The 23,388-nt window shown below is 34.9% G+C and overlaps 1 long non-coding RNA gene across 1 annotated transcript in view; it reads right to left on the reverse strand.

The window, feature by feature from the left end:
• Nucleotides 1-1,201: 1,201 nt before the first annotated feature.
• The window catches only part of LOC109254276 (uncharacterized), a 124,749-nt gene continuing 102,562 nt past the window's right edge, over nucleotides 1,202-23,388 (reverse strand). Inside the window, exons 5-6 of the long non-coding RNA XR_002074736.2 lie at nucleotides 7,653-7,752; nucleotides 1,202-1,450 (exon numbers count right to left, since the gene is read on the reverse strand). This is a non-coding gene — a long non-coding RNA (uncharacterized LOC109254276). The remainder of the gene's footprint in view (nucleotides 1,451-7,652; nucleotides 7,753-23,388) is intronic.

Raw genomic sequence — 23,388 nt, forward strand, 5'->3', positions numbered from 1 at the left:
GAATTTAGATTTATAGATATTATTGAATAGATATTCTTGGTATATTTGGTTGAGAATATAGAAGTCTTATTTTTATGTGTAATGAATGTCTTTTGACATTCTGAGAGGTTACAACCCTACAGGCTGTCTGTAAATAGTCCATATTGCTTAATTCAGTTTTGGTCAAATGAATTATCCAGAGTAGTTGTTTACTGCTTAGTTCAGCTGGGAAACTTCCAGCATGGAGTCAAGGACCCTTGTGCTTTAGAAGTTCATTCTGAAATGTCCATTGCTACTTTTAGGAAGTTCAGTGAATACGACTTTGGGAACTTAATCCCAATAAAGAAAGATCATCTCTTCAAAGTCCAGAAGTGCCATCATTTTGACCTTTGTCACACAGCAGAAAATGAAGAGTAGCACCATGTCCTTTCTTGTTCTCTTCCCTCTCCATGTTTCTAAGTTCTTGACCCTTCCGTCTTCCTCTATACAAGAGAAATGACCTTCTTTTATCTCTGTAATCCCCCCAATAAAGGCACTGAACCCAACTTCTTGGGGTTAATTATCTGATCCTCTCTGACCATCTTCCTACTCAAGCCTTTTGTGCTGTTAGAATTTCCCTCGGCTTGTTTTGTTGATTGCCCATTAGGTGGGACCCTAGCTGAGCAAACATCAGGCAAACAAAAAGATATATATATGGACTTTTTTCCAGAGTGACATATCCTCCATTTCAATCTCAGCCTAAAATGAGATTTACCTTCCTCTCTAACAAAGCCCTTAGGAGATTCTGTTCAAAAGCTGAGCCAAATGATTTTCAGGAAAGATGTAGTACTCACCAGGTTCTCAATTGACTACCTAGATTATTAGAAAACACAATCATCCATTCACACACATTTTTGGGCATGCAAGACCAGTGATTTTTAATATTTTCTTTTAAAAGTACACAGGAAATTCACTCTTTAAGTCAATGCAACTCAGAGAAACAGGAAAAGGATGGAATTTCAGAGCAAATAGCAAAAAGTGCATCCTTGTTTAGGTTATCACGTTTGCATAATTCCATTTCCATAAAGCAAGAATTTTACTCCATAGCACAGATGAGCCTTGAAGGGTAAGATATTTAAACTATGCATAGTTTACCTTGAAGGGCTTTTTTATAAGAATTTTTAAAAATTAATAATTAGTTAAGATGTGCCAAATCTACTTGTGATGAGCAATGGGTGTTGTATGTAAGTGATGAGTCACTAGATTCTACGCCTGAAACTAATGTTACACTCTATGTTAACTAACTTTAATTTAAATAAAAACTTGAAAAAAAATTAAAATTAAAAGATGTTCTGATTCTTATATTTTGAAAAACAGATTTTAAAAAGAAAAGTTTTACCTTAGTTATGTTGATTTCAGTAGAATTTCCTTAAAGGCCTAAGGTATTTACATACTCCTCAACACCACTGAGTTTTCTATCCTTTCCTGAGTCCTAAAAAAATGGTGAAAGAAATAGATTAAGACTTGATAGTTGTTAGACTAGGTGAGTCTGAGAATTTCCAGGTGAGTCAGAGAGCTCAGATTTACTCAGTATAAAAATCCTAGGTTAATATTTGGCTTTGTCCATTCTACAAGTGTAGAATTTACGACTCTGATTCTAATCATGCCTGTAGTCTTTCTCTTTCCCACCACAGAATCATCAGCAACCAATGAAAGAGTCAGATTGCAAAGAACTAAGGGAAAGTAATCGTACTTAATTACTGATCATTTCCTCCAGAGTACAAAACTACACAATTTTCAGCTTTTGGGGCTAGCCCTGGAGCAAAATAATAATAATACCACTAATAACATAATAAACTAAGGAGTATATTTCTCGAGAAAATGTAGCCTTACACAAAATATTCTCACAGGGAGGCATAAGGGTACAGGTAACCCAAATCAGTGGTGTTCTAAAATGGAATTGATAAGCTTTGTGGTTTTTCAATGTGACAAAGTAGTAACCCATATTCTAGACATAAATTTCTTCAGGATGGGCTTGAGGAAACAGGCGTCAATTTTGATAACATTCAATCTCATAAGTAAGAAACAACCATCTTTCTCTTGCAATTGGTGTTTATGGGAAACCATGAATTCCTTAATGTTCTTCTTGGTTTATTCTAAGTATCAAGAGCAATGGACAAAGATGAGAGACGAATTCTGAGAAAACAGTATCTTTAGTAAGACTATACATTTGTAGGTCATAGAGAATTTCTAGATTTCAGTGACTCAGGCAAATATTTTTGCTAACATGTTTGATATCAGGTTATGTCTTTGGGAAATCACATTTTTTAATGTCAACCTTTATTATCCAAAGGAAAAGGAGACTTGGAAAATAGATAAAGAACCATATTTTTAATCTAATGAATCACATCCTAAAAAATGACAAGCAAGCACAGTAGAGACATAATAAAGATTTCCTATAGTTAAAATTACTAGTTATTTGCATAATCCCAACATCCGTCTGTTAAAACAATATGTACCCACATATTTTTTGTTTCAAAAAAGAACAGCAGGCAAAATAGCCGTACAGTTAAAATTCATGGATTTGAAAAAAAATTCTATATGATGAAGTTTATTTATGCTGAATAAATCCCAAATTTACTTTTTCTTTATTCAAAGTTTGAATATAGAACTGCTTCTTAGTTTTATGCCAACTTTTGAATAAATGAGTCATAGGAGGTAAAGCTATTGGTTGATAACAGAAAATATAATAACAGTACTCACATTTTGACATTTCTATTGCACCTTTCACCTTGAGAAAATCCAAGGCAATTAACCTAAAAATCATTTCTATACTGTTGGGATTTGTAAGCCCCAATTGAATCCAGTTATCTTCCAAGTTATCTAAAAGTATAAGTAGATCATCCACAGCCCTGTCGGCCTGTCAACCCACCTTACTGGCATTTGCTACCAAGAGGCCTCCAAGGCCTGGTGCATGCACATGACCCTATAAATGGTGGCCAGTTTCATGGAAATGAAGGAAATCCTGCCTTTTGTGATAAAATTCATGGGCCTTGAGGGCATTATGCTAAGTAAAATAAGTCAGACAGAGAAAGACAAATACTGTATGTTCTTACTTTCATATGGAATCTAACAAAGCCAAACTCATAGAAACACAGTAGAATGGTGGTTGCCAGGGTCTAAGGTATAGGGGAAATGGGGATATGTCAGTCAAGGGGTATACACTTCTGGCCATAAAATGGGCAAGTTCTGAGATCTAATGTACACCATGGTGACTATAACCAGCAATGATGCATTATATACATCTTAAGAGATAACACCACATATTCATTTAAAAAATGGTAATTGTTGGGGTGCTGGGTGGCTCAGTCGATGAGTGTGCAACTTTGGCTCATGAATTCGAGCCTCTCACTCTGGGATCGCTGCTGTCAGCATGGAGCTCACTTCACATCCTCTGCCCCCCTCTCTCTCTGTCCCGCCCCACCCACTCATCTCTCTGTCTCTCTTTCTCTCTCAAATAAATAAATATTAAAAAATGGTAATTGTGTGAGGCCATGGATGTGTAAGCTAAACTCATTGTGGTAAACATTTTTCAATATGTATGCGAATCATTATATTGTACAGCTTAAGCTTACATGTGTTATATGCCAATAATATTTCAATAAAGCTGGAAAAAATAAATACATATATAAATGATGCTAGTTTAAAATAATGAGGGCCAGTTGGTCATAAAAGCTAATATTATTTTGTACCCAAGAATGAAACCATACAAATTTACTGACTTTATACTTTAGGGCTAGGCATACCTAGCTATTAAGCAGTTTATTTGTCAATCAAATAGAATATAAGTATCTTGAGGTATTAAGCATCCTTCTGTGTTATGGAATTCAAAATCTCACTAAGTACAAGAAGCACATAATTTCTGTTGTAAAAATCCTCTGTCTTAATATCCTCATTACATAGGCAATTCTAATGATCAGGTGAATATCTGCTTCTGTCTATACCCTTTAATCAGTAAACTCTTATTTTTTTTTTTATGTTGCAAAAGACATAAAATGTAGGTTCTTGCCTTCTGAGCTTTTACAGTTGATAAACAAAAATATACTAACATAATACTAAAGGTACTATGTCAGAATATAATTTCACAGTGCAGTAGGAACACAAAGGAAGAAAAAAGCAGATCTACCTGGGCATGAGAAAAGACTTCAGGGTCATAAAAATCACAGATAAATTGTTAAGTAAAAAAAAAAAATTCAAATTGTATAATTGTATTTACAGTATTAGCTCAGTTAAGTAAAGAAAAAATAGAAAAAATAAAGAGGTCGGTATATTAACTATGGTGCCTTTGCATACTGTAATGATGGGTGAGTCTTTGTTTTTTCTTTAACATACTCAGGGAAACAGGTAATATTTTCATGCTCGGGGAAAAACTCAAAACACCAACAAGATGTGTGGCATCTAGAATAAAACACATTGAGTCTACTTGAGGGAGAAGAGAATTTTTTTCATAATTGCCTAACTCTTATTTTAATTAACTAGCTTCAGTAAAGAGTCTTTTTAAAAAGAGAAGAGATAAAGAATACTAAATAGATCCATCTGAGAGACAAACTTAACAATCCTACTACCACTACAGTCAGGTAACATTAACTGTGTCACAACTGAGTGTATATCAGCTTCTAAAGTATAGCATTCAAGCACGTGAAACAGTATTTGTTTTAACACACTCTTTATGGAATGAATTTGAAAGACTTTTCTGAGTTGTCCTGAAGAGAAAAAAAAAAAGCATCCTCCCACAGCTGGTTCCTCTATTTTTGGCTTCTCCTATCCCTGTTTTCATGGCAGCTGAGAAATATTAATGTGAGAAAAGTATCTTTTATTTTAGTCTTTAGAAAGAACTCAACAGAAAACCCTGCATCTTTAGTAGTAGAGGGTAAGAATTCCAGGATCATACTGTGGGGAGTACACTCCCGGAACAATGTGTGGGAAAGAAAATGTTACATAAAGTAATATGTTTGACTTACATATGACTTTCCCAAAGCGTATGCTGTTTACATATAATGCTAAAAAACCATATTTCACCAAAAGTTAATATGTCCCCTAGGAATAATTACATAAAATAGGTGTATAATCAATCTCATACACATAAAAGGCAGAGTGGAAGAAAAAATTCTTTAACCCACCACCAATCAACAGAAACAAATGTTTACCAGATCCATTTGAAAATAGGAGAAACATTCAGCTTTATGAAAGACTTTTTCCTGACCCTTCCTATTAATTGTACACACCTATAAAATTAAATGCTTTAAAACATTAATCTTGAAAAAAGTAGTGATCACATTGGATCCAGCAAATTGGCAAATAAATAAATAAATAAACAAACAAACAGTACTGTAGTCATAGATCCAAGCCGCATTTGAAAGGGTAATGACAAGTTACTTCAGTTTTATTGACTCAATCAGATCATATGGTGAGTCATTTCCAGACATATCGATAAACTCATTGATTCCTCTCATTCTTGTAGTCACTGGACTATAGAAAAAAGGATCAGTAGCCATTTGACCTTCATTGTGTATTAAACAAACACCAGATGGCAAGGATTCATTCAGGAAATCCATTCTTTCTTTTTCATAGTCATGTTCACACTGCTGCTTCCCACTGAGCCTTTCTCTCTGCTTGTCATGGTGCCAAAGCTGCCTGCATAGCACCTTTCATGCATCACAGCTTTCAAATCTTGTCCCATTAGTTTCATTTTGTTTCCATCATAAATAATCTCCCACTTTCTCATACACTCTTTCATTATCTAATAATGGGCCGGGTCATTATACAAAGGAGCCAAGTATTAAAGGGTTAGTGAGTACAGTTTGTCCACTTGGTTTCTGGCCAGTGTATGAACTATTTATTAAACAGATAAATTTATGCAACTAAAAAAGGAGATCTAGAGGATGCAAACATCCCCATCCTGCTAACACATTTTAGCACAAGATACAGTGAAGACACTGGAATCTCAAATTGGAAACTTTAAAACACTATATACCATGAGCGTAACCTAACTCAACCTAATTATTTCAAGAAACACACAAAAGCAAATACCCTATCCTCTGTAAAATTCCGTCACAATTCCTCTCCTTGGCCATTCCCTACACTCATTTGGACATCAGCCAGCCATCCAGAAGTGTTGAAATGTTGGTAAAGCATTCACAAGCCAAGTGACTCCATTCTAAGAGTGTTATCCTATGACGAAATTTCAGAGTCCAAGAGGGGAGACTTGTCTTTTGGGAGAATGTTGTATAGAGACAAAATAAGAAAGCTGGACGTTATGTGAGATTTATTGCCAACACTGCGAAGTTTAGTACAAACAAGGAGTGCTCCCTGGGTCTCAGTGGAGTGTCCTTCAGTGTTCACAGGAAGTTAAATATTGAACAAATAAAGTATTCTTACAGCTAGAATCAGTTTCTTCCATTATTTCAAGAAAAGTTAAGAAGTTTAGAATGCAGTGTGTAGGATGCTATAAATATAAATATGTCAGCACTGAGTTAAATCATCCCAGCCTATTATTCCCACAGGCAGGCCAATTATCAGGGGATAATTGGACTGATAATGAGCATTCTGACTGGTCGAGAGGTCCCTCTAGGGGTACAGCACCCCTTCCCCTTATAAGGCTATCCTCTGTGCCAAGAATGGCATAGGTTATAAGTGGGAACATTTAAAAGAATGTAGTATCTTTGAGAAAAATCAGTTTACGTTGATTGAAATAAGATGTTGAATACTAAATATTTTTTAATAAAGAATCAAGGATACAAGCTATTTAGTAAAACACAATAGAGGTAACGCAATTATTTTGTTTGTTTTTTCAAAAAATATTCCATTGTGTGAAACAATTTCAACCATATTTAGAAAAATAAGAAATAAAGGATAAAAAGACCCACTCATGATTTCAACTCCCTAACAGAGCCAATTTAGTAATTTTAGAGTTTGAAATACATGTTTACTGCAAAGTCAGTTGTATCATTTGTGTAAGCAATTATTCCATTATTTACTGTTACATGTTGACAGTAAACTCATACTAAGCCCTGTCTATGCCAACATATTTAACTAAATATTTTCTGCCTAGATTGCTCTTTCCTGCCCTCTTTCAACAGATAAATGCTGTTTATTCTTCAACTTCAGCTTAATTTTCACTTCTTAGGGGATAGTTTTCCTCTGACTTCACAAAGATGAGTGCTTATATACCCTCTTACACATTGATTCTTCCTAGCCCTTAACATTGTATGTGATTATTTGTTACCCATCTCTTCCAGTGAACAGTGATCTCCATGAGGGCAAAGCGATTCGTCTTACGCTTAGTATTATATCCCAGAATAGCACCTTGCACATAGTAAGTGCTCAATAAATAATCATTGAATGTCTGACAAATGAATGGATTTAAGCACTGTCTATGTCGCTCTAGATGGTGAGATCTGAACAAAGAGCAAGTGGTTTGTGTACCAACCCATGAACAAGAATACATAGAGCTAATGACAGAATCTGCCCTGATATTTCCATCACCTTAGCACTTTGTATCTTATGTCCTAGCCCACTAGCCCTGTATAAAAAGAAAACATAAGAACTGTGAGTGATTATATAGGAAGGGGAAAAAAACTAGTAGAGAAAAAGAAACTGCATAAAGCTCTCAGAAACTGTCAGTAATTATTTACCTTCTACTTTGTTTTCCTTTGAATGAAAGAAATATTTCTTCATAGTTTTCAGGATGGCTCTGTTTTCACATACAGTCCTGATCTCAGAAAAGTTATAAACCTGAAAATAAATTAAAAGGACCTTATCATATACTGCTGGATTCCACAGAGTCAAATTACACAATACATAACCAACCATTTCCAACTGAACCTCATCACAGACCTTGCTTAAAATGTCGGTGCAGATTTTTTGAAAACTCGATTCAATTTCTTGTCAACATTCTCAAGGTTTGTCTTGTGTCTCAGTTTTGCCTCAATTATTAATACCACCTTAAATTCCATTTAAAAAAAGAACAATTCTTATTGTTTTTCATCATATAAATTGTAAGCCCAATTATAAATCTATACGAAAATAAATTATATGTTTTATCTCTATATTTTATAGTTTTAGGTTTTATGGAAATATATGCTTAAAAGTCTGAGGAATTAAATAATTTTGACATTTTTCACCAGGATATTTCATTAGATAACTCAGCCACACCATTTCAATTTTTTAAATTATAAACTTTTTTTGGAGCAGTTTTTCATTCACTGCAAAATTAAACAAAAGTACAGAAAGTATCCATATACTTCCCTATTCAAACAAGTGTATAATCTCCCTATCAACATCCCACACTATAGTGGCACATTTGTTACCCACATTTGATGAATGTACATTGACACATTATCACCCCAGGTCCATAGCTTACATTAGGGTTGACTCATGTGTTGTACATCCTATGAGTTTTGACAGATATGTAATGACACATTTCCACCATTGTAGTACCATACAGAACGGTTTCACTGCCCTAAGAATCCTCTATGCTTCACCTATTTCTCTCTCTCTCCTCTTCAGTTCCTGGCAACCACTGATCTTTTTACTGTCTCCATAGTTGTTCCTTTTCTAAAATGTCATATAGTTAGAATCATCCAGCATGTAGCCTTTTCAAACTGGTTTTTGTTTTTACTTAGTAATATGCATTCAGATTTCCCCCATGTCTTTTAATGGCCTGTCAGTTCATTTCTTTTTCTCAATAAATAATATTCCATTGTCTTGATGTACCACAGTTTATTTACCCATTCTTCTGTAGAAGGACATCTGGGTAGCTTCCAAGTTTCAGCAGTTATGACTAAATCTGCTGTAAGAATCCATGTGCAGGTTTTTATTTTCATTAGCATGAGTAAACACCAAGTACAATTGCTGGATTATAAAGGAACAGTTACTTTACATACTTGCTAGTCTTTGGTATGTTCAGTGTCTAGGATTTTGGCCACTCCAATAGATATATAGTGGTATCTCATTGTTTTGCAATTACCTAAAGACGTATGATGTTGAACATCTTTTCATATACATACTTGCTTTCTCTGTATCTTCCTTAGTCAAAGTCTGTTCAAGTCTTCTGTCTTGAACCAGGTTATTTTAACCAGGTTATCTTCTTATTGCTTCTGTCTTGAACCAGGTTATTTTAACCGGGTTATTTTCTTATTGCTGAGGTTTAACAGTCTTTTGCATATTTTGGATGACAGTCCATTATCAGATGTTTCTCTTCTAAACATTTTCTCCCAGTCTTTGGTTTGTCTTCTCATTCTCTTGAATTGTCTTTTGCACAGCAAAAGTTTTTTGATTTTAAATTTTTTTTTCAACATTTTTTATTTATTTTTGGGACAGAGAGAGACAGAGCATGAACGGGGGAGGGGCAGAGAGAGAGGGAGACACAGAATCGGAAACAGGCTCCAGGCTCCGAGCCATCAGCCCAGAGCCTGACGCGGGGCTCGAACTCACGGACCGCGAGATCGTGACCTGGCTGAAGTCGGACGCTTAACCGACTGCGCCACCCAGGCGCCCCAAAAGTTTTTTGATTTTAAAAGAGCTCGGCCAATCAATTGTTTTTTTTTCAGGGTTTGGGTCTTTTGTGTTGTATCAAAAAGTCACTGCCATATCCACCGTTACTTAGGTTTACTCTATTTTATATTCTAGGAGTTTTATAATTTTGCATTTTACATTTAGGTTTGTGATCCATTTAGAGTTGATTTTTATGAAGAGTGTAAGGTCTATGTCTAGATTTATTTTTTTTGCATGTGGATGTCCAGTTGTTCCAACACCATTTGTTCAAAAGACTACCTTTCTCCACTGTACTGCCTTTGCTCCTTTCGTCAGAGATCAGTTGACTATATTTATATGAGTTTACTTTTGGGTGTCTGTGCTGTTCCTTTTATCTAGTTATCTATTTTTTCACTAATACCACACTGTCTTCATTATCATAGCTTTATGGTGGGTCGTAAGTCAGGCAGTATCATTTTCCGACTTTATACTTCTTCAATATTCAGTTTGCTATTATGGCTCTTTTGAATCTCCATATAAACTTTAGAATCAGTTTGTTAATACCCAAAATGAGTTTGAGATTTTGATTGGGGTTGCATTGGATCTATAGATCAAGTTGGGAAGAACTTAACATCTTGACAATTTTGAGTCTTCTTATTCATGAACCAGAATATCTCTTCATTTATTTGCTTCTTTGATTCTGTTCAGCAGATTCTTGTGGTTTTCCTCACATAAGTCTCGTATATGCTTTGCCAGATTTATATCTAAGTATTTCATTTTGGTGGTGTTAATGTAAATGATATTATGTTTTTGATCTCAAATTCCACTTGTTCATTGGTGGTATTTGGAAAAGTGATTTTTCTTTTTATTGAAGTACAATTGACACGCAATGTTTCATTAGTTTCAGGTGTATAACATGGTGACAAGTCTGTATGTTATGCCACTGTCACCACAAGTGTAGCTACCAAACTGTCACCAAACAATGCCATTACAATACCATTGACTATATTTCTTATGTTGTGGCTGTTATCCCTGCACCTTATTCATTTCATAACTGGAAGCCTGTATCTCCCACACCCCTTTGGCAACCATCCGTTTATTCTCTGTACTTATGGGTCTGTTTCTGGAAAGCAAATGACATTTAACCTTGAATCCTGCAAGCTAGTTATAATCCATTATTAGTTTCAGGAGGTTTTGGTCAATTCTTTTGGATTTTCTACATAGACAATTATCCAACCAAAAGTTGTGCTCTATTTATTCTCTCAATTTTTGTTTGTCTAAGGAAGTCTTTATTTTCCCCTCACTTTTAAAGGATAATTTAATTTCACAGGGCACAGAATTCTAGGGTAGAAGCTTATTTTCCCTCAACACTATTTCACTTCACTCTCTTCTTACTGGCATGGTTTCTGAGGAGAAGTAGGATATCATTTTTATCTATGTTCCTCTATAGGTAAGATGTTTTTGCCTTCTGTCTTCTTTCAGGACTTTTTCTTTATCTTTAATTTTCTAAAATTGAATATACTATGCCTAGGTACAGGATTTTTTTTATGCTTATCTTGCTTATTATGCTCTGTGCTTCCTGGATTTATGGTTTAGTATCTGACATTAATTTGGAGGATTTTGTCGTCATTAAGGCTTTAAATGATATTGCCATTACGTATATGCTACACTTTTTATTGTTGTCCTATAGTTCTTGGACATTCCTTTTTTTCAGTCTTTTTCTCTTTTAAGTTTTGAAATTTTCCATTGCCATATACTAAAGCTCAGAGATACTCTCCTCAGCTGTGTCCAGTCTACTGATGAACCCACTAAAGCATTCCATATTTCTGTTACACTGTTTTTGATAACTAGAATTTTTTTTAAGTTTATCTATCCCATTTTGTTTTTTGAGAAAAAGAGAGAGAGCGCATGCATGTGCAAGTGTGCAGGGGAGGGGCAGAGTAAGATGGGGAGAGAGAAAATCCCAAGCAAGCTGCAGACTCCAGGCTCAGTGTGGAGCCCAATGCAAAGCCAGATCCTATGAACCATGAGATCATGATCTGAGCTGAAATCAAGAGTCAGAGGCTTAACCAACTGAGCCACCCAGGTGCTCTCTAGGATTTCTTTTTAATTCTTTCTTGTATATTGCATCTCTCTGCTTACATTATCCAGCTGTTCTTGCATGTGATTTCCTTTTTCCATTAAAGCCCTTAGCATATTAATGAGAGGCATTTTTAAAATTCCCGTTCTGATAATTCCCACCACTAGATTATAATTTCCGTGAAGTTAAGAACTGTATCTCTTTGCTTCCCTGTCATTTCCAGAGCCTGGGATATAGTAAGTTTGCAAATATTTATTGAATGAATGATTCCCTCAAAAGTGAAAAGGATTTTCAATCAAAGTGACTCTACGTCTAAGATGTCAATCAGTTTGGATAGTTTTAAAACTCAATTGACTTACTTTATTTGACTAGCAAAGGCATGCAGTCAAAATGTCTTTATGTAGGCATAATTTATGTGATATCTTCTCACTAATATAATTATATGTAAAGTTATTTTCATATCTCCAAAATATTTATGCAATGATATAATATAATCAAATGCTAGAACACAATATGGGGCAATTACCTCAATGAAATTCAGTAATATTTTAAATATAATCATATTACTATAGAAATATTTATTCTATACACTGTCTGAAATTTAATAAAATGAAATGTTATGGCTAGAAAATAAAACACTAAAAACTTAAAAAAAAAAACTTGTTATAACTGGGTAGTGTAAATGTAGGTATTATTTTCTCTTTACACTTTTTGATGCTTTCCAAGTTTTCTACCATGAATACATATTGATTTTATAATAAGGAGAGATATTTTTTAAAACAAAGAGTATTTTAAGACACTAAAAATACAAATATAAATTGCATAGTTAAATTAAAGAGAGAAAGGTTAGGAAGAGTGGTCTATTCTCTCCTTTATCTTACTACATTGAGTACAAATGTGGAAATCTTCTGTCATCTCCATTTTGACTCCCGGTTCTAAAACTGTTAACTCATAGGGGTGAGTGATTTAATTATTATATCCTTCCTTGTGTCTTGATGTAAAGTTTTTTTTTCTTTTTTTTAAGTTTATTCATTTATTTTGAGCGGGTGAGGAGAGGCAGAGAGGGAGCGGAAGAAAGAATCCCAAGTAGGATCCATCCTGTCAGTGTGGAGCCCGATGCAGGGCTTGATCTCACAAGCCATGAGATCATGACCTGAGCCAAAATAAAGTCAGGCGCTTAACTGACTGAGCCACCCAGGCACCCCACTGGTATAAAATTTTATTAGCATTATTTGGAGGCTTTTTTTTCTATCTCATATGTATTAAGTAGTATACTTTGTTAATAAACTTTATTTTTAGTACATTTCAGATTTATAGAAAAATCATGAAGACAGTAGCGATTTCCCTATACAACTCTGTACCTTGTTGTCCCTATTATTGACATCTTACATTAATATAGTATTTTGTTACAATCAATGAATCAATATCGATGTACTATTTTTAATTGAAGCCCATACTTTATTCAGACTTCCTTGGTTTACTCAATGTCTTTTTTTCACTGTTTTTCCTGAATCCTATCCAAGGATAGTAAAATGTAACATTACATTTTACTTGTCAGGTCTCCATAGACTACTCCTCACTTTGACACTTATCAGAGTTCCCTTGGTTTTGATGACCTTAATAGTTTTGAGGAATACTGATTAAGTATTTTGTAAAAAGTTCCTCTATTGGGATTTGTCTGATGTATATCTCCTAACTAAATTGGAGTTATATGCTTTTTGAGGAGGAAGATGATAGAATTGAAGTGCCATTACCCTCACATCCTATCTAGATAAAATCAACAGGATTTATCACTGTTGATGTGAACCTTGATCACCTAGCTGAGGTAGTGTTTCCCAGGCTTCCCCACAGTCATGTAATTGTTCTTACCCTTTTCCACACTGGACTTTTTGGAAGGGAGTCACTATGCACAGTACTCACTTAAAGACTGGGAAAGTACATTTCATTTCTTTGGGGGCAAAGAATTTCTATAAGGGATCTTCATCTATTCTCCTTCATTTATTCATTCAGTCATTTATTTATATCAATATGGATTTATGGTATTTATACTTTGGATAAAGTCCACTGCTACATTTTTTAATTCTCTGTTCGTGGTTCTAGTCCCAGTTTTTGAGAGCTCTTTCAGTTGGATTCTGTGTCCCTTTTAACATACCCTCATCAGAGTACGTGTGTGTGGGGGTGTGTGTAGCACTTCTCTACTTCCTGGTACTATAAGATGATCCAGGCTCATCTTGTATATTTCCTGCCTCAGATCTAGAATCAATCATTTCTATGTGGCACTCTGGTTCCTCTTATTGGAGAATGGTATTAAAAACCAAGATCTGGGCACTAGGTGTGCTCTTTGCTAATGGAGTGCCACTTCTTTTAGGCACTCTAAGTTGTCAGAGCAAATAAATATTTGTGTGCACGTTAATCCATGTATATACAGGTATCTATATCTATAAATACTATATATAACCATCTATATCTATATTAAGCTAAACATAAATTCATACTAATGTCTTCAACTCTAATCCATTACCACATTGATCACCTTATTCTTTTTCCTTTGCTTATTAATTCTAATTCTGACACTAAGAAAGATGACTCCACAATTCACTATTTACTTGATTATTTAATTCTAATATACATGTATGGCAGTATGAGAAGTGTTAACCCATAGTCCCATGGAGAAAAAACACTTTATAAACCATAGTATAGTGCTCATGCATGGTTCTTCTACCTTTAGACTTACAGATTCTACTTATTTCCAAACTTACTTAAGTCAGCACCTTTTCTCCCCACCACCTTCAGTTAGATTTCATATACTGGTAACAAGGTTATATTTTTTTTATCACCTATTTCATTCCATCCTGAGATCTCAGGATCTCCTAAATAATTTTTTTTTAATTTTCATACATTGTTTTATTCTTCATACAGCACTGTTCCATAGGTTTTGACAAATGCAAAATATATATGTCTACCACTGCAGATTATGCTGAACAGTGTCACTACCCTATAAATGTTCTGTGTTTCACCAATTCAATTCCTTTCCTCCCTCCTTGCAGCCACTGATATTTCTACCTTCTGTAGGTTCTCCTTTCTGAAATGTCACATGATTAGAATTATATAGTATATAATCCTTTCAGACTGGCTTCTTTAATTTAAAAATATATATTTAACATTTATCAGGGTGCCCAGGTGGCTCAGTTAGGTTAAGCATTTGACTCTTGATTTTGGCTCGGGTCATGATCTCACAGTTTGTGACTTCAAGCCCAACATCAGGCTCTGCACTGACAGTGCGGAGCCTGCTTGGGAGTCTCTCTCTCTCGCTTTTTCTCTCTGCCCCTCCCATGCTCATATGCTCTCTCTCTCTCCCTCCCTCAAAAAAAAATACATACATAAATAAAAACTTTAAAAACATTTAAAATTTATCTATATCTTCTCATGGCTTATTAGTTTATTTTTATCACTGAGTGATATCCCATTGTGTAGACATAAAACTGTTTATTTACTTGTTGAAGAACATCTTGATTGCTTCTAGATTTTGGTGATGACAAAGTTGTTACAAGCACTGGAACAAGCATGTGGAATAAGTGGTGAAAAGAGTCAGATAAATATCTAGAAGCATGACTGCCTGTGATATAATCACATAGGTGGGAATATGTTTAGTATTATAAGAAAGTTTCCACTGTCTTCCAAAGTGACTGACTAGCATTTTGCCACCCAACCAGTAATGTTGCTCCAAATTCTCACCACCTTTGAGGTTTGTAGTGGTATCTCACTGGTATTCTAATTTGGAATTTTCTTTTTTTTAATTAAAGTTTATTTATTTATTTTGAGAGAGAGAGAGAGTGCGCAAACAACGGGAAAAGAGAGAGGGAATGAGAGAGAGAGAGAGAGAGAGAGAGAGAAAGAGAGAAAATCCCAAGCAAGCTCTGAACTGTCAGTGCAGAGCCCAACACAGGGCTGAAACTCACAAACCCTGAGATCATGACCTGAGTCAAAATCAAGAGTCTGATGCTCAACTCACTGAGACACCCAAGAGCCCCCTAAGTTGGAATTTTCTAAAAACAAATTATACTGATCATCTTTTCATCATCATCCATATACTTATTTTCCATGTATATATATTCTTTGGTGAGTGTTTTTTTAATCATTAAATTTGGTTTTTATTTTCCTAGTTGTTGAATTTTAAGAGTGATTTGTATATTTTGTGTACAAGTTCTTTCTAGGTGTGTGTTTTGCAAATATTTCTCCTGGTCTATAACTATTATTATTATTCTCTTATGGTACTGAACTCAATTTGCTAATCTTTTGTTGAGGAGTTTTTAATCTGCATTCATGAGAGAGACTGATCTATAATTTTCATTCCTTGTAATATCCTTGTTGGCTTTGGTATTAGGGTAATGCTGTCCTTAAAAAGAGTTAGGAAGTGTTCTGTATCTGTATTCTGAAAGAGATTTTGGAGAACTGGTATTATTTCCTCCTTGAATGTTTGGTAGAATCCACCAATGAAACTATCTGGGCTAATTCTTTGTTTTTCTTGAAAGGTTAGTAAATGTTATTTCAATTTGTTTAATATATACAAGCTACTCAAATTAGACACTCACCTTTTTAAGTTTTGGTAGCGTGTATCTTTCAAGAAATTGTTCCATTTTTAAATATCAATTTGGGGGAATAGAATTGTTAATAATATTCTGTAGTTTTTCTATTCATGTACTTGGACCAGTAGTGATTATCCTTCTTTCCTTTCAGATACTATGAATTTGTTTATTCCCTGTTTTTATTTGGTTAACTAGCCTACAGGTTAATCAATTTTGTCGATAGTTTCAAAGAACCAGCTTTTGCTTTCATTGATTTTTCTACTGATTTCCTCTTTTCAATTTTATTGGTTTCTGCTCTAATTTTTATTATTTCTTTTCTCTGATTTGATTTAGGCCTACATTGATCTACTTTCTATAGTTTCCCAAGGTGGAAGGTTTTTTATATATTTTTAAAATTAATGTATTCAGTGCTATAAATTTCCCACTAAGCACTGGTTTTGCTGAATCCCATAAATTTTGATAGGCTGTATTTTCATTTTCATTTAGTTCAAAATATTTTAAAATGTCTCTTGAGATTTTTACTTTGGCCCATATGTTATTTAAAAGTGTGTTTGTTTAACCTCCAAGAATTTGGGATTTTTTCTAACTATTTATGTGCTATTGATTTCTAATTTAATTCCACTATGGTCTGGCAACATACCCTATATGGTATACTTTTTTTTAAATTGGTTAAGGTTTGTTTTACGACTGAGCATATGGTCTGTTATTAAGAATTTTCCAGGTAACCTTGAGAAGAACATGTATTCTGCTCGTGTTGGATAGAGTATTCTATAAGTGTTTATTAGTTTGGGTTGATTCATAATATTTTTCAGTTCAACTATATCCTTCCTGATTTTCTGTCTGGTTGATTTATCAGTTACTGACAGAAGGATGCTAAACTATCACAGTAGATTTGTTTATTTCTCCTTGAAATTCTGTCAGTTTTTTATCTCACATACTTTGATGCTTTTTTGCTGTGGGGGGTGTGTGTGTGTGTCTGTGTGCGTGTGCCTGTTAATTGTTATGTCTGCTTAGAGAATTGGTCCATTATCATTATATAGTGCCTACCTTAACCCCTAATAATTTTCCAAAGTCAACTATATCTGAAATTAGTACAGTTATCCTTGCTTTCTTTTTGTTAGTATTAACATGATATTTCTCCACCCCTTTACTTTGAGGCTGGGTCTTTATATATAAAGTGGCTTTCTTCTAAATATCATACAGTTTTATCTTTTAGTTAAATAAAATAATCTCTGTCTTTTAATTTGTCTATTTAGGCCATTCATATTTAAAATATATTTTGATATAGTTGGATTAATAACTACCATGTTTCTGTTTTGTTTTCATTGCATTTGTTCTTTGCGCCCTTCTCCTCATTTATTGCATTTTCTGGTTTTAATTTAACATTTTATATGATTCCATTGCTCTTCCTCTTTCAGCATATCAAGTATGCTTATTTTAAGATGTTTTAGTGGTTACACTAGAGTTTGCCATATATGCTTTGAATTAATCCATGTCCATCTCAAACTACATAATACCACTTCACGTGTAGTGCAGCTCCCTCGAAATAGTATTCCTGATTTCTTTCTGCCCCTTATATTGTTGTCACCTATCCTACTTATCCATGAGCTACAATCACACAATATATCATTACTATTACACTAAAAGCAGTTATCATTTAGATTAATTAAAAATAAGAAAAGTAGCATATTTAAATTTTAACAAAATACCTTCAACTATTTCTTCTTTAATGTTCTTCCTTTCTTCATACAGATCTGAGTTTCTGAACAATATTATTTTCTCTCTCCCTAGAGAATTAAAAAAAAATATTTCCTTTCAGAGGCCTATTAGTGACACATTCCTTCAATTACTGTTTGGCCGACAAAGTCTGCATTGCTGAGAAAATCTTATCTTCGGAAAAATAATTTCACTGGATATTTAATTATAGGTTGAGTTTTTTTTCACTTTAAATATTTTATCTCACTCTCTTCTTTCTATCACAATTTTAGAAAGGATATGTGCTCTAATGTTTGTTCTGTTTCTTCCATAAGTAAGATGTTATTTAAAATGTGGCCATTTTTTTAAGAATATATTCTCTTTGTCTTTGGTTTTCTGCAGTTTGAATATGAGTTGCCTACATTTGTTGTTGTTGTTGTTGTTTTTGTTGTTGTTGTTTATCCTGACTGTATTTTCTGGAATTCCCAGGTTTGTAGTTTAGAGCCTGTTATTAATATTGGAAAACCTCACCATTATTACCTCACATATTTTTTCTGTACCTTCTCTCTTCTCCTTCTGGTATCCCAGTTGTATGGAGGCTATACTTTTTGTAACTGTACCACACTTAGTGAATGCTCTTTTCATTATTTTCATTATTTTTTCCCTTTGTGCTTCTTTGTTGAAAGTTTATAGTAACCTATCTTCAAACTCATTTATTTTCACAGCGCTATAAATTGATGAGCCTCCCCCTTTTTTAATGATTTTAATTTTTTAATGTTTATTTTTGAAAGAGAGACAGAGCATGAGAGGGGGAGGGGCAGACAGTGAGGGAGATACAGAATCTGGAGTAAACTCCACGCTCTGAGCTGTCAGCACAGAGCTTTATGCGGGGCTCAAACCCACAAACCATAAGATCATGACCTGAGCCACAGTTGGATGCTTAACTGACTGAGCCACCCATGTGCCCCTATTGATGAGCCCTTCTAAGGCATCCTTTGTTTTCATTATGGTGGTTTGGGGTTTCTAGCATTTTATTTTGATTCTTTCCTAACATTTCCATCCCTCTGTTTACCCATATATTCCTGCATACTGTCTACTTTTTTCATTAGCACCCTGAACATATTAACATAGTTATTTCAAACTCCCTGTCTCATTTGCAGCTCGTGAGTTCGAGCCCTGCATCAGGCTCTGTGGTGACTGCTCAGAGCCTGGAGCCTGCTTCAGATTCTGTATCTCCCTCCTCTCTGTCCCTCGTCTATTTGCACTCTGTCACACTCTCTCTAAAAATAAATAAATATTAAAAAAATTAAATTCCCTGTATCATAATTCTGACATCTGTGTCATATCTGAATCTGGTCTGATGCTTGCTTTGTCTTCTGATTGTGATTTTCCTTTGTCTTTCAGCATACTTTATAATTTTTTGTTGAAAGCCAGACATGACGTAACAGGTAATAGAAACTGAGGGAAATAGGTGTTTAATGTAAGGTCTTATGTTAATATGGCTAGGAGCAGAGCTGTGTTTAATGTTTGCTATAGCTGGACCAGAGGCTTCAAATTCCTTTAATGTCCTTGCTTTTGTCTTGTTTGTCTTTGGCTTCCTTAAGAACTCTTCCTTAGGTAAAGTCTGTCTTTCAGTTCCTTGAGCTATAATATTGTTAAGATACTAGATACCTTTTGATGTGTTAGAAGGGAATGGGGAAGAAGAAGAATTGTACACTATTACGATTGAATCTCTGTCTTTTAGTGGGCCTCTGCATCTGGGATGTAACCTTCACAAGTTATAGTTCTTAGATTTTTTCCCCCTTACGTGTTATTGAAAAACTACAGGAGGCTGGAGCAGAGAAAATGCCCTTCCCTTAGGTAGCTAAGACTCTGGTGAAGTCTTTCCTCTGAAGAGTAGCCATTTGATATGAGAACACTCTTACAGTATTTCACAATGGCTACTCTTCCCCTCCCTTGTGAGAGCCAGAAGGGTATCTTTCTTGGCTCTTCAAGGTGAGAACCTGGTATAATTCCACTAGATAAAACCCAAGTAATTGTCAGGGACCCCTTAAGACTAAAGCTCTCAGAAGCCTCTCACTTTCAAGCTAGTCTACACTCAGCCTCTAACAACTCATCAAAATGCTCATTTAAGTGTTTTCAACAATGTATGACTCCAGGACCTTCTTCGTATGGAATGGAGATGGAGACTGATTTCTCATTTGCCTGTCCTTCTGGATTTCAGGGTGCCAGTTTGTTCTGCAACCATCATCCTCTGATAACTCCAAGAAAAGCCATTGATTTTGTTTGCTCAACATTTGTTTTTTTGGTTGCAAAAATGGGAGTGACAACTTCCCAGCTTTTACATGTCAGAACTGAAATCAGAAGTTTGACTTCTTTTTATTTTTAAATCACTACTGCTAGACTATTTTGCCTGCACAAAGTCTCAATACCTCTGAAATTAACTAACCAAGTCTGTTGGTCTCATAAACACAGACATCCATGGATGGGCTTGCCTCTCCCAAGGCAACAGAAGAAATCCATGTGCCAGAGGAAATTTTAGCCCTGGAGTCATTCTCAAGGCTCTGGAAACCCCCACACTTGAAAATATAAAATTGATATCATCATCATCCAAGTTTTTATTTCACTGCTTTTAAAAGTAGTGAAATATATGCCACAATATGTCTCATTCTAAAGGTTGAAAATTTTATGCTATGACTATAATGACATCATCCTGCCTCCCACAGAAGGCTTTTGCTTGGAGAGTTCAGCAAAAGAACAAAATTAACAGGAAACGTCACTTTCACACACAGATGGAAAAAATGTTAACATCTTCTGAATTCTATGACAGTCTCCTTGATGGGAACATACATGTCACCAAAACGTACCAACAATGTGCAAACACATCTTATGAACAGGTGCTAAACTGAGGTCACTGCTGGAAGATGGGAGCTTTGGCAGTACTGAGAACAAAAGATTCCTCCTAGGTGTAGTTTGAAGCTAAGAAATAAGAATCACGTGTAAGGAATGTTCCAGGCAGGATAAAACTTGTGAATGCTTGAGTGACAATGTACCGAGGAGGCCTCCTATTACTTCTATTCTACCTTTATTTCATAGATCGTGAACCAATCCCACTCCTTTCTTAAAGATTTTGTGGAATAAATTAAAAATTCTCTTCTGGTTAAATAATGTTGTGATCATTCCAAAAAGAAAAAGAAATATATGATTCTTTTCTCTCCTTGAGGACTGACTTCAGTAACATTAAATTATGAAAACAGTACAGAAATATCTAGCAGATTTATTTTCCTCAAAGTTTCCCTATGTATTCCCTAAGTGATCTAACCTCTAAAATGTATTCCATGTTGCCAGTATACTGAGAACAAAAAAGAACAACCAAAAGCATATATGGCTAGTTCTATGTCTAGGGAGAATATTAATGTGAGTTTTCTATACATAAGATAAAAAAGCCACATTTATTTTCCTTCCCTATTTAATCCTAAAATTGTTTTCTCTTGAAATGTTCACAGAGCTATAACATAAGATTTTTAAAATAATATTTGTGGTAATACATGTAAAATGAGACCCGCATAATGTTATAGTGAGAAGGTAACATTCTTGATCAGTGCATGGGAGAGGTGTATAGGGGTATCAAACATTAAGGGTTTATAAGGCTGGGTTATTGCTCAAAGAACTGAATGTGAAATAAAAATGTTACCATACTACCATTATCTAATCCCTTCCTCATCCACATCACATCACACACATACCCGCACACACCACATATGCACATACCACATACGTACAAATACACAGATACCTTCTTCTAGTACTCTGCTCCATTAATTCTTTCCTTTCTATGGCCTGTGTAGCATGTTACTTTCTCCTGTCTCCCTCCTTCAGGCTAGCAAAATCTTTCCTCAATTCTACCTTCTTTCCAAGCTATAGCACTATCTTCTTCCTTTTATAACTCTTTTGTTATCCCTTTCACATTTGAAATTGTGGAAAATTTGTCCCTATTAGACAATCAAGTACACATCAAATACAGAGAATGGTGAACAAAAGTTTTTTACTTTTCCCTTTAGCAGGATCTCCCGTCTCTTCCAAGGAGAAACATGAGGAAGTCTCTTTTCTAACAGCTTCCTTCTCATTTACCATGCTTCCTCAATGCCCTCTACCTCAGGATCCTTTATCTTCTTTTCTTTAACTTCATTCCAAGCTGTCAATCTATTCCAACTGGTTTTCCCAATATGAAAGTGTGTGTGTGTGTGTGTGTGTGTGTGTGTGTGTGTGTGTGTGTATTTTGTGCTGGTGAATGGAGTTTCAAGTCATCTGAGTATTTGTGGAGTATGAGCATAGGGGGTAAAGGACCATGGTTATCTAGCAATATTCAATAACCCTCCTCAAACTATTTCATTAAAATTATCAATAAGACTCTGTATCTTCTTAGTTTTCTCCTTTCTCCTATTTATAACTCTGTAGTATTTGAGCCTTCCTACTAATAATTTTTCACTTTAACTGGCTAGTGGAACAAAATTCCCAATGCTTTTCATTCTGTAACTCTAAAAATTCCTTCTCTATCTCCTTCATGGGTGTCTTCCTAAAGAAGATGGACATGTTACTAAATAGAGACATTGCTGAAGGTATGTTTTTGGCTTTTGTCTCACTTTGTATTTATTCTTTGAGTCATCATACCTCTTCTGCTTTTTCTCTGTATAGATGATGTTCACACTAGCACTGAGGAGGTGACATCTAAACTGGCTTTTGAAGGATGAGTGGAAATTATTAGGATGATGATGGGATCAAAATGAATGTGGAAAATGGTGCTGCATACACAAAAATACAGATGAATTAGGATGGCAAATTTAGGAGAACTGCCAACATTGCACATGAGTGAGTATAAACTGTGCACTGGTGTTGTGCAATGCTATATCCTTGATGGAATATTAGGAATAAGAAGGAGCTATGGAAGCTGAAGCCACAGCAATACTAAAGTCATTCATGATAATGAAATTTGAACTTTATTCTTTACATTAGTATATCCTAAAGCAGGTTTTCAGAACAACTGATTGATAAAAAATTCATGTGTATTTAAAATAATCCATAATCACATGAATTCAGGCCATAAAATTGATCACATTTGAACAGGTTTCTTTGCTAGAAGGGACAATTTTTAAAATATTTATTTATTTTTCAGGGAGAGAGAGACAGACAGACAGACAGACAGGCCATGAGTAAGGGAGGGGCAGAGAGAGAAAAAACACAGAATCTGAAGCAGGATCAAAGCTCTGTCAGAGCTTGATCTGGGGCTCAAACCCAGGAACTGCAAAATCATGACCTGAGCCGAAGTCAGACACTTAACCAACTGAGCCACCCAGGTGCCTAGAATGGGTTCTTTATAGCCAACTTACCCCCTAATTCTCTTAAGAATATAATATGCGGTATTTGCTATGGGACCCTTTGACATTTTCTAGAATATACATTGGGAATATGCTTAAACAATGGGGGTCATAGAAGTAATTACTTCTAGTTTTAAAGATGACTCAGATAACAGTACAA

This window comes from Panthera pardus, unplaced genomic scaffold (genome assembly GCF_024362965.1).
Source record: "Panthera pardus isolate Hobbes unplaced genomic scaffold, ASM2436296v1 HiC_scaffold_24, whole genome shotgun sequence".
Taxonomy (NCBI): domain Eukaryota; kingdom Metazoa; phylum Chordata; class Mammalia; order Carnivora; family Felidae; genus Panthera; species Panthera pardus.